We start from the raw sequence: 11,601 nt of genomic DNA, 5'->3' as shown, positions 1-11,601 counted from the left end.
CCACTTAAAGGTCACTCCCCAAGCTGCATCACCCCTTCCTAGGAACACTTAGCACCTGACTCCTGAAGGAGTGGTTGGCCTCTTCCTTGTGATTTAATTAGTTACCCAGAGGGTGGTTGGCCGAAAGCCCACATTCCATACAATGTTGTAACTGGAAGGAAACTTCAAGATCACCCATTCAGAGCTTACATCTCCTTTACGACATTCTCAACAAGTGGCCGTTTGCCTTGTTTGGACTCACCCAGTGATAGGAAATTAAATAAATTTGGGGGGAAACTATGCTGTGGACAGCTCTGAGAGCTGCAAAGTTCTTGTTTAAAACATTCATCTCTTCACTCATTTTTTATAACTGAAAAATTTGGACCAGCAAAGAACATCAGAATCCATCCCTGCCATCAGGGAGCTGACCTAGGAGGAGACAGATGTCAAACAAGCATGGAGAACTCTGGACGTGTGAGCAATGTGATGGGTGCTACAAGAGTGTAAGTACAGGGTGCTATGGGCACCTTGGCCTAGAGTGCTGGTTCTCAACTGGATTGGGGGAGGAGAGGAGGATTTTAACCCCTGAGAGACAACTGGTAATATCTGGAGACATTTTTGATTGTCTCAACTGAAAGGATACTACCAGCATCCAGTGGGTAGAGGCCAGGGATGCTGCTAAACATCCTAACAATGCACAGGGCAGGCCCCACAACAAAGAATTATCCCGCCCCAAACAGGGTCCCTTAGAGAAACCTGATCTAGAGGATTTAAGGGAGGCCCCTTGCTCTGGGGAGATGAAGTTTAAGCTGTTTCCCAAAGGAGAAGTCAAGGTTATCCAGGGAGATGGTTGCACTAAAGGGAATTGCATGCATATAGAACCAGAGGCCATTTAGCATGGCCAGAGCCTAGACAAGGAAGGTGATTTAGGGATTGGATTTATGACTCAGCCTGGTTCTATCCATCAGGATTTCATAGGGCAAGTTCAGTCCTCCTTCCTCAGGAAGACCCTCCAAGAGTCTAAGGATAGCTGTGTTGGCCTTGCTGCTTTTCTCTTCTCTAAATCCTTTAGTGTTTCTCCAGCAGAGAGCTTTGTGACTCTCCCAATCCCAAATACATCTTGTTTGCCTATCCTCCAGATTCAGGGCCATGCTGAAAGCCAAGGCATCCCACCAAGTGTGAGATGATGGACAGGGAGACATGTGGGCCCATCACCACTTCCGGAGGTGCAGACAAGATCACGAGGCTATTCCCTACGGGTGCTTTTCTGGGTGGACGGAATCAGCTCTGTAGGTACATAAAGTTTGTCATGCTTGTATGGAAGATGAACCCTGGCTAGAGTTGACCTTGAGTGTTCCTGGCCCTGGCCTGAAAAACTTGGTTAGAAAAGCTATGCAGGAAGAGTTAGCCAGCCAGATGCAGGTCTTCAAACCTGACCCTGGAGGCAGGAAGGAGGAGGGAGAGACAAAAGAGAGAAGGGAGGGCTCTCTCCTAACACCAGACCTGACCTTCAGCCTTTCCAAGCCAGGGTGCACACCCACCTAGACCAACCACCTCCAGGCCGCATTTCTGCCAAATACTTTGTCAACCCCTTTCCTGTCCAGGGCCAGCCTCTGCAGGCTCCAGGACAAGAGAGAAGGACGAGAAGGGGCCGGGTAGGGGAGGAGACCATCAGGAATAGGTTTTTCCTCCTGATGGGGAGGAGGCTGGGCCAAGGTCAGCCCTAGGGTACAGGGAGAGTAGCATGCAGGGCTGCCTTAGCAGTCACAGGGTGGCTGTGTGGCACAATAAATGATCCACAGATAATTAACATTTCATTACATCCGTGATCCGAATTAGCTTACCAGTGGCCAAGGCGGATTCATCATTGAAACCAGCAATTATTCTCCAAGTATTCTGAGTTAAATGTGTTTTGCTTTTCTTTTTTTAAAAATTGTTTTAAACTGTCAAAGTATAGAAGTTGTTGGTGGGGATATGCGTTCTAAGTTTGAACTGATACATTCATTAATTACTTTTGAGTAGGCTCAGAAGTAGTTGCAGTTCAGTAAGTCGGTTTAACTCAACCAACAAATACTGGTCACCTCCAATGTGCCAGGTTCTGTGTTGGCTACTAGGAGGGACAAAGATGAACAGAGAATCAATCCCCAAGGCAGAAATATGCCCTTGTATACAATGGCTAAGTAAAAACCATAGAGGTACAAAGTGCTGAAGGGCATAGAGGAAGGAGAGAGTCCCTTTGAGAGGGGAAATCAAAGATGTCAGGGGAAAGGTTGAAGGTGAGCTGGGCCTTGAAGGATGAGTAGGGTTTTGATGGAGGAAGGGAATTTTGAGTATGGATAAGGAAGCGAGGAAGCAATGAAGAGGAGAAGAAAAGTAGGAGAGAAAGATCCAGTGTGGGCAAAGGGGGTAGGCTTTCTTTTTCCAGCCTGTTACGTTGACCTGGCTTAAGCTAGGAGATTTTCATCCAGGACACCCTGGTATGTTTCCTTAGAGCAGAGACTGTGCCTGCCTCTATATGGGCTCTGAGGCACTCCTGCTGCTGACACTTGTACCTCTACAAATCTCCAGGCTGACTGGGTTCCAATGCTGGGTCTCCTAGTTCTACTTCACCTTTCCTTGTGTGTGTGTGCGATCCGGGGTGAGATAAAAGCCTAGTTCTCTGGCTTACACTCTGACTGGTCATCTGATTCACCTCAAAAACTTTTAAAAATGTATACGCTGGGGCATATCCCAGACTTAGGAAAACCCCAGGCTGTGGCCCAGGCAACTGTGCTTTTAAATGAGCTTCCCAGATGTTTCTGATACCCATCAAGAATTCAGAACCGCTGCTGTGGTTGGAAGGCTGATGTGCACTGAAGACACCTGTTCACTCACGGCTAGTCTATCCGTCCCCAGAGGGCCCAATCATAGTTGGCACATTAAAATAGTTGTTGAATGAACACATTTGGGCATAACTGAACATGGGGAGCAGACAGGTTAGCACAGGAGGCAGCTCACCTATATTCTAGTCCTGTTTCTCACTTTTCTCTACGAGCTTTGGGCAAACCCCTAAGGTCTCTCTCCCTCGGTTTTCTCATCTGACAAATGGAGTGAGTTTGCCATACATTGTGTGAAAGTGGGATGGAATGATGTTTGAAATAAGTGCATTGAAAAGCATAGGCATTCCACACACATTTTGTTATAGGGCATTATTATTAACTCACCTGATTGTAGCTCTCAGTGGACAAGAGGTGCCATCTCATTCTTCGAGAAGGACCCATCCAGTAGAGTTCTGCACACAATAGTCTACAGTGGGCACTTCAACAAAAGATAATCCACTGAGCTAAGGATATCCTCTGCCAAGACACTAAAATATCCCCTTTGTCAGAGGGTAATAACTGCAGTTACTATTTAATTAAGAAAGACTTCCAAGGAAGAACAATCAATTTGCAAATTACGTTGGGTAAAAAGCAGACAAGGAATTGCTCAGCTATCCTGGTAGTCGATGCATACTAAGTGAGGGGAGAGTTGTAGCACGCAGGCCTGCCTGCCCCCTCTCTGCCTTTGCAGATTTACAGTCTCCAGAGTTCATCCCAGCTGTTAGCTCAGGGACTTTTGACGCATCAGTATATTTCTTAGGTCAGGGGCCAAACCCACTGGGTAGAACACTGTCCCGTTATCAGTGGGATAAATGATCAGTCTGAAAAAGAATATATAATTCATGACTAAATAGAGCAAAGCATTAAATCAGGAAGCCGACACCAGCCCAATTTATGACAGTGCTTTACTAAGTGTATTCCCCACTGTGTCATCCAATAGCCCATCTTGATCTAAAAACACCTGTTTTGGAGAATGGGTCTCTCTTCGGCGCTGGGGGAGAAAGCAAATCGTTTCAATCTGCAGCCATTTCTGTTGATGGAAAACCTTGTGGCCCTAAGCCAGCAACATGTAAAAGTAAATAAAAGTTGAAGTGCAGGTCTGAAAGAAACAGCAACATGGTATGGCTACATTAAAATATTTATGTCCTCAGACTTTTAGACATCCATTATCTTCAGCATGTTAATAAGAATGCTAAACTGACCTTGGCTGGGACACAAAACTTCCAGAGCCCTGCAAAACAACTCTGGCCTCCCACATGCCTTCAGTTATGGAGAAATACGCAAGGGAGAGAGGAATAGAGAAACCCTGACGTAGGTCAAAACTCCCAGCCTGGGCTGGTGGGGCAGCTCGTGACTGGGGAGCCGAAGGACTGTGTTTGACCCAGTTCTGCCAATAATTAGTGACATTGGGGAAATGGCTTCACCTCTCTAGGCCTCCATCTCTTCCCTGTGCCCCACGATAGGATCGCAGAAGATCAGCCAGTCTCAAACCTGGCTAAGTGCTTTCAGATTTGCAATGAAATATTTGCACATACAGATGGCCAGGCCACACCCCAGACCTAATCAGAATTAGAAGTGGGTGGGCTGCCCCACACCCACCCCCATGTCTCAGGTGGTCGGAGAGAGAGTGGAATCCTGGGATCCATGCCCTCTGAACCGCCCTCCCCTCTACAGCTGAGTCCTACTCCGTGATATTTCTAGGTCAACAACCCACCTGAGGAAAACTTAAGATACTTCCCCTTGCCTATGGAATCAACGGCTCTGGATTTGGTTCAGACTCTTGGTGTGACATTCAGCGTCCTTTTCAATCTACTCTCCTAGCTCCTTCCTTCTCGACAAACTGTGCTCTTGCAATTTATTCCCTAAACAAGTCGTTTTATTTCAAATCTCCGCACACTTGCATAAGCAACTCTCATTTCCTGGAATGCATGCCCCACCCCTCAAAATACATAATCCTTTCTTCAAGACAATGCTTTAATGCTTTTAATGCCTGCTTCCCTGATTGCCTCTCTTCTCCATTGTACTGTCATCATTTGTATGTGTGACAATGGACATGGAGCCCTCTCACTCATCTTTCTTGTGATACTCAGGTCTGGGGGTGCGCAGGTATATGTCAAGGGGCTTGGGATAGGCAGGATGTGCAAAACTGGGGCAACAATTTTCTTTTTAGGTTGGGAGACATTTCTAATATTAAACAAACATGGATACATTATAGAGCCAAATGCAAAATGTGCACAAAATTTCAAACTAAAACTAAAGCCCTCAAACAAATTTCAAGGGAGATTATGGCAAGACGATTCAAGTTACGCTGTCCCAACCACCAGCAGCAAGACTGATGTCTCTATTCTCGTGCAGTCTCCTTGACCATCGGAATACTTCAAGGAAAAGTTTGAGAAGCACTGCCAGCACTGATTGCATTCATCACAAACATTCCCCCATTTCTCATCACTACTTCTGGCACTGCAGAAATGGCCCAATAAATTTGTATTTGTTGGTTAATTGGATAGACAAATGGACATACAAGTTAGGAGCAGAGAAGTTTATTTAAAAAAAAACAAGTTTCTTTATCCCAAATGTCGAGATATCTTTATCCCTCTAATACCAACCTCTCTGTAATACAAGAAGAGTAATACGTACTGTCATTGTAGGCAACTTGGCACTAAATGACAATGTGAAACTTCCTGGGATGGGGGTGGGACTCCGTTACACATCAGCTGGAGTAAGAAAAAAAAAAAAAAAAAAAAAAGAAAGCTGCCTTCAGTCCATTCCCCACCCTCACAATCCCTGAAGCACCTGTAGGGTCAGGTGAGACCATTCAGCCAGGAACACTGCCTGAGGGGAGAATGACCACTGAGCTGAAAACAAGAACCAGAAAAGCTTTAAGCAAACTCAGGCTAACTAAACTTGCTCGGTCATCAGTGAAAGTTAGTGAGGAGAAAGGGGGAATGGGGGGTGGAGACTGCATAGGGCCAGGAAAGCCACATTCCAGAAGCAGGGAGAGCGGGGGGGACTCAGAGCTGGAGGACCAAATACCCATGCCCCCTCTCACGCCCCGACTCGCACTCATAAACATGCAGACCTGAAAAACAAACCGAAAACTGAACCCAGGACTTGAATGACCCCTCACAGTTAACCTCCAAAGCAAAATTGCTTAAAGCTGAAACCAAATTGGACAAATCAGGCTTAGAGCAGTGTGGATAAGCGGAAGGAAGAAAATTAAACAGAAGCCTTCCTGCCACTCTCTCCCTGCCACCTCCCAACTCTGCCTCCCCAACCCTGACCCTTGCTTTCATTTCTGGCCTTCCTGGCCCACCTGAGCATCCCTCTGCTTGATGACTTGCCTTCTCTCTCTCTCCCCTCGCCAGCAAACCTCTTCCAAGGCCTTGACTCCTCAACGTCTCTCAGTACCTCTACCTCCCAGCCTCCATGGCCACCACCCTAGTCCAAGGCTGCTACCTGCTCTCTCCTAGATGAAGACAATAGCCCACCTGGAGTCCCTGCACCTAATCTCACATCCCCCTGCAATCCTTCACCAACAAGCAGCAAGAGTAGGCTTCCAAATGCAAATCTGACCCTGTCATCTGCTTGCCCAAAACCCTTTTGTCATTTCCTCGCTGATAGGTTTAACATCTAAAACCCTGACCCTACCTACAAAGGCCCTTCCTTCCCTCCTTCATCATATCTCGTCTTTGCTTCTCTTCACTCTCAGTATTCCAGACACCGGCTGCTTTCACATCTCCAGAGAGGGAGGCCATGGCGTGTAGTACTCCCTCTGCCCGGAAAGCTCTCCCAGGCCCATTTTGCTTGTTACCCTGCACTCCTCCTTTAGCTCTTCCCTGATCTCTCCTTCTAGGCCCAGTTCCTCTCCTTCATAGCACATATCACAGGTGTATATGCTCACTGCAGGGATAACTTTCATCCATGTATTTCTTTCACAAACTGTAAGCTCCATGAAAATAAAGATGTGCAGTTTTGCTCACCATTTTGCCACCAGTATTTTGAACAGTCCCATAGTAGACATTCAATAAACATTTATTGAATGAATGAATGAGTGAATGATTGAATGAGCAAGCTGAAAGCATCCATGGGCCCATGGCAATAGCAGCTATTACTACAGCCTCATCGGGAGCTGAGTCTGACGTTTCCATAAATGGCGGTGTCAGAGGCCATGATGAAGGAGAGGAGTCCCCAGTCTGCAAGCAGCTGTTGAGGCTAGAACCCATGACTACATAGACCTTCACACAAGAGTGATCACTGATCCCACCAATCGCCCCCAAGCCAATGAACCCAGTAAATTTTATCATTTGTCCTGAATATACCAACTACAGATCTCAATCCTTTGTAGGTCCAGCCTTTGGGTAGCCAGACCTGCTTCCTGGTGGGTCAGATGCTGGAAGCAGTGGAACTCTGTCTTGAAGGAGCTCATAGACACAATCCCCTTCCAGTGTGGGCTTAAACAGGATACCGATTTAGACATAGATAGATGTAGATAACAGAGAGGCAGCACCAAAGAAGGGACTAACAAGTTTGCTAACTCCTGAGGACAGAGATGGATGAGTTCTATAATTTTTGTATCTTGCATAGCACCTGGGCTTCTACTTATCTCAGTATCTGTTCAGCTAGATTGACACAAAAGACCTGAGGAGAGGATGGAATGATCCTCAGTCAACTGAAACAACCAAGCAACTGTTATTTGTCAAGCCCTTGGCATGGTGTCACCTGTTTCCTAACTGTTCTCTCTCTCTGTGATGTGAATGAGCAAGACAATGTCTAAGTTCCATGAGTTTCTTAGACTTATTATAATGGTTAGTGTTAGAATATTATCATAACAAGATTTTAGGATTGGAGGGATTTTAGAAAGGCTTCATCCAGCTGAGTGTAAATTTCTTCCTCAAGGAACCCTTCTCTTCCTCCTCTTCCTTATCAAACAATGGCACCATTGAAAAAGTTGGTGTGAAGCACTGATAATTTGCACCATCCTCTGAAATTACAAGAGCAGGGATCATATGAAATCTATTGGCCAAACCCAAGAAAACCAAAATGTACCTTCCAACTCCCAGCAGTTATAAGGATAAAGATTCAGTCATGATAATCTTTCACTTACGTATCATTCTATAATCATGTGTATTAGCACATTTGAAATCTCAACAATCTTTATTATCCCCCACTTCACAAAGCAAGAAATTAAGACTCACAAAGGTTCAATGTCTTACCCAAGGTCATCTAGCTAATTAGTAGAATAGCCAGGATTCAAGCCCAGATCTTCTCATTCCAGAACTGGGGCTCTTACTACAACACTGTTTCTCAGCAGGAGAGAATCATGTTCATCTCGTTAATATTATTAAGACCTGATTTGCATATTTGTAACCAAAATCCTAAAATTTTAGTATTAAGAAAAATAACATCCATGTGTCTCAGACAGTAGCTACTCTCCTGCAAAGCAAAAACATGAGTTATGTCCCACCTGCTGCAATGTTTGCCAAAAGAGAAGAAAACATGTTGGCAATGCATCATGAGTATTGAAAGATATCAGTGTTCCCCAGGTGAGTGAAAACTCCTGGCCATATAAGGACAGATTTTTCTCCAGATAGCGAGACACCACACTAAATGCCAACTCCATCTCACTTAAAATGCTTGTCAAATCGAGCCTGCACCTGCCTTGTGTACTTGAACTAATAATGAACCACGTTGGGTCCTAAGGAAGAAGCAGAGGGAGAAGAAGCATATCTTGTGACTGGCTAACAGAAGCTGCATTTCAAAGCAGACATAAAAGGAATTTAGGCCAGGCTGGAGAAAAGCTCACACTTTAAAGAAAACAAATGTTTTTGTTCGGGTTCAGGGGACTTTTAAACTGCAGTATTTAGGCTCAAAAGATGACACTCGTGCTATTGTGGCCATGAAGAAAATTGACTACCAGGTGGGATGAAGGAAAAGTGCCCTGGAAATCTTTATGAGTAATCTGAAATGAAATGTTTTAAATCAACTCACTTCTCAACCATAGCCCTGCAGATGCTACACAGATGACATCTTTCTCATCATAAAAATGATGGAAAGCGCACAATGGAGGTATTCAAAACCAAAGATAACAAGGGATCACCTTCATGAGAAGTACAGCATAGACCTTGGGCTCCATCATGGGATGTCACACTTCTTGTCTCTTCACGGTCACTTGGTCTAAAAAGCCATTGCAGATTTGAAAGTTTATGACTATTGAGTCAGCAAGCAGAACTCAGGAGCGGGTTGTACGCATATAACCTAGAGGCAGACCCTGTGCAGAAAGACCAGTCAGACTTCCCCTGAGGGACAGGTGTGGACAACAGGAGAGAAAATAGGTGGCTCACATGCTTTATACTCAGACAGGAGCATCCATTCAGCACTCTCAGCTCCATTGTCAGGCATTCTGTCTTCCCCACATCCTGGGCAGTGGTGAGGTGGAGACTTTCCAACAAATAGCCAGTGACAGAGTCAGGACTTGGGCTCAGCTCTTCTTCCTTAAGATTCCTTTTGTTTCGACTACCACAAGCTGCCTCTGTGAACTACAATAATAAGGCACGCATAGCACTTGTCTTTAGCACTTTATAATTCACAAGCCCTTTTCATTGCACTACCTCACTTACTACCTTCTCAAAGCCACAGAGTACAGAAGTGTATCTCCACCTGCATGACCTCCATTCTCCAAAAAAAGGATGACTAAGAGTGAAACCAATTTTTCCAGGTAGAGTGAATTGGTAGGGTGGTAACTAGGACTCCTTCCTGAATGGTTACCAGAATATTCCTACCTCTACCCTGTACAGACCATGGACTAGGTTAGGAAGCATCATAAGAATTTATAAAGCATGAAGACTTGCAATTTTTTAAACTAAGCCCTCCAATATCTGCCACCACATCACAACAGGAGACCCCAAGGTCTTCCACTAGGCCAGCTTGTTGACGTAGTCCAAGCTACTATGACGTGGGAAGCCATTAAATTGCACTCCTTTAAGGACACTGTGATTGCCGACCAGCCTCTGGTCCGCTCCATGTGAATAATGAGAGTCAGTGGAATGCAATATCTTACATCAGATGGTGCTTACAGTTTACAAAGCGCTTTCACATGCACATCTCCTTTGATCCCTGCAATAATATCATTGTTGGATATTATTATTAGTGAATGCTTATACTTGAGGCAATTGAAGTTCAAGGATGCTACATGATTTGCCCATGTTTACATGGCTAGGAAATACCAGAGCAAGAAGCAGGATTAGACTCTGAGCCCAGGATTCCTTCCGGCTGCCTCCTGAGCAGTATCCATGAAGTCAACCATGGATTAAACTTCTCACCCCTCTCCTTCCGTCTGTCACTGACCAAATCTACAGGTGCCTGACCTATCCTAACTCTCTTGCACCACTCTTTCTGCTTCCTTTTTCACTTACACACATTACTTTTCTTTAATATTTTTCCATCCCTTTAGTCCTCAATCCAAGCTATATACTTCCACCTTGTATGCCCTCCATACGTCCTTCCTCACCTTCTCAAGAAACTTTTCCAAACCCTAACTCTCCTTTCCAATGGCCTCTCTGATGCAGAAGCAGCAAGATGTTTGCCTGAACACAAGCACCTACAGACACGGGAAACAAGTGAAAACAGAAACAGTGAGCAAAAGGGACCCTAGACAGGTTTTCAGCGTCCAACCGAAGGCATCGCCTGTGATCTTGTCTGTTGGAGTCAGTGTCTCTAAGCCTTGCTGAGTATAATTCCCCTCCAGTGTGTTCTTCCTCATTAGTGGTTTCTTGTCCTTGTCCTCAAGGCCCAAGGACTCTGGGAGCGAAGTGAGCCAGCCTGGAGGAGCGAGGGAGGAGCCCACACCGCCGGGAGAGCGCCTCCCGCTGCCAACAGCTGCGTGACTTTTCAGAGGACACACTGTGCCCTAAGCGATGGAGCCCCGCGGTGAGCGGGGAAAGCAGAGGCTGGAAGGCTACACAGGGAATTCTCTCACATCTCCACCCTGTGTGTTCACGCACTCTCTGGAAGTCTACTACACGGCACCTTTTCCCTTACCTTTTTGAAAACTATATATATATTTTTTTAATTTTATTTATTTATTTATTTATTTATTTATTTTTGGCTGTGTTGGGTCTTCGTTGCTGCACGTGGGCTTTTCTCTAGTTGTGGTGAGCGGGGGCTACTCTTTGTTGTGGTGCGCGGGCTTCTCATTGCGGTGGCTTCTCTTGTTGTGGAGCACGGGCTCTAGGCACACGGGCTTCAGTAGTTCTGGCTCGCAGGCTCTAGAGCGCGCAGGCTCAGTAGTTGTGGTGCACGGGCTTAGTTGCTCCGCGGCATGTGGGATCTTTCTGGACCAGGGCTCGAGCCCGTGTCCCTTGCATTGGCAGGCCGATTCTTAACCACTGTGCCACCAGGGAAGTCCGAAAACCATATATTTTTTTGCAATGCTCAGGAAGCACAGGGAGATTTGGGCGCATCTAACACCATGCAAGGGAATGGTTACCAGCTGCTAAATGGGATTTAAAAGTCTGAAGACAATTGGTCACAGATAACTCCAATTTAGGAGTTTCTGGATAGCCTTTATCTAGGCCTTTTATTACTTCTAATACTCATTTGATGGGAAACAGAGTGACGATAAATTAGTGCCTACTAATTCTCTATAATAGAAGAGAGGTCAGTTTGTCTTTTGAAAAAAGCACAGCCTTGGAGAACGAATGAGTGAATTAGTTCCCTGTGTCCCTGCTGACTTTCTGAGTGATATCAGATGGGTAAGGTAACTGCT

At 45.5% G+C, this 11,601-nt stretch overlaps 1 long non-coding RNA gene across 1 annotated transcript; it reads left to right on the top strand.

Annotated features, from left to right (window-relative positions):
- Window positions 1-231: 231 nt before the first annotated feature.
- On the top strand, window positions 232-10,910 carry LOC133085226 (uncharacterized). The gene is made up of 2 exons (XR_009699540.1): window positions 232-482; window positions 10,624-10,910. It is a non-coding gene; the product is annotated as an uncharacterized LOC133085226 (long non-coding RNA).
- The last annotated feature ends 691 nt before the right edge of the window (window positions 10,911-11,601 follow it).

The sequence above is a fragment of the Eubalaena glacialis genome, chromosome 2 (assembly GCF_028564815.1).
Source record: "Eubalaena glacialis isolate mEubGla1 chromosome 2, mEubGla1.1.hap2.+ XY, whole genome shotgun sequence".
Lineage (NCBI taxonomy): Eukaryota > Metazoa > Chordata > Mammalia > Artiodactyla > Balaenidae > Eubalaena > Eubalaena glacialis.
Note: the sequence above shows the minus strand (reverse complement) of the source record. Positions and strands in the feature narration are given on the sequence as shown.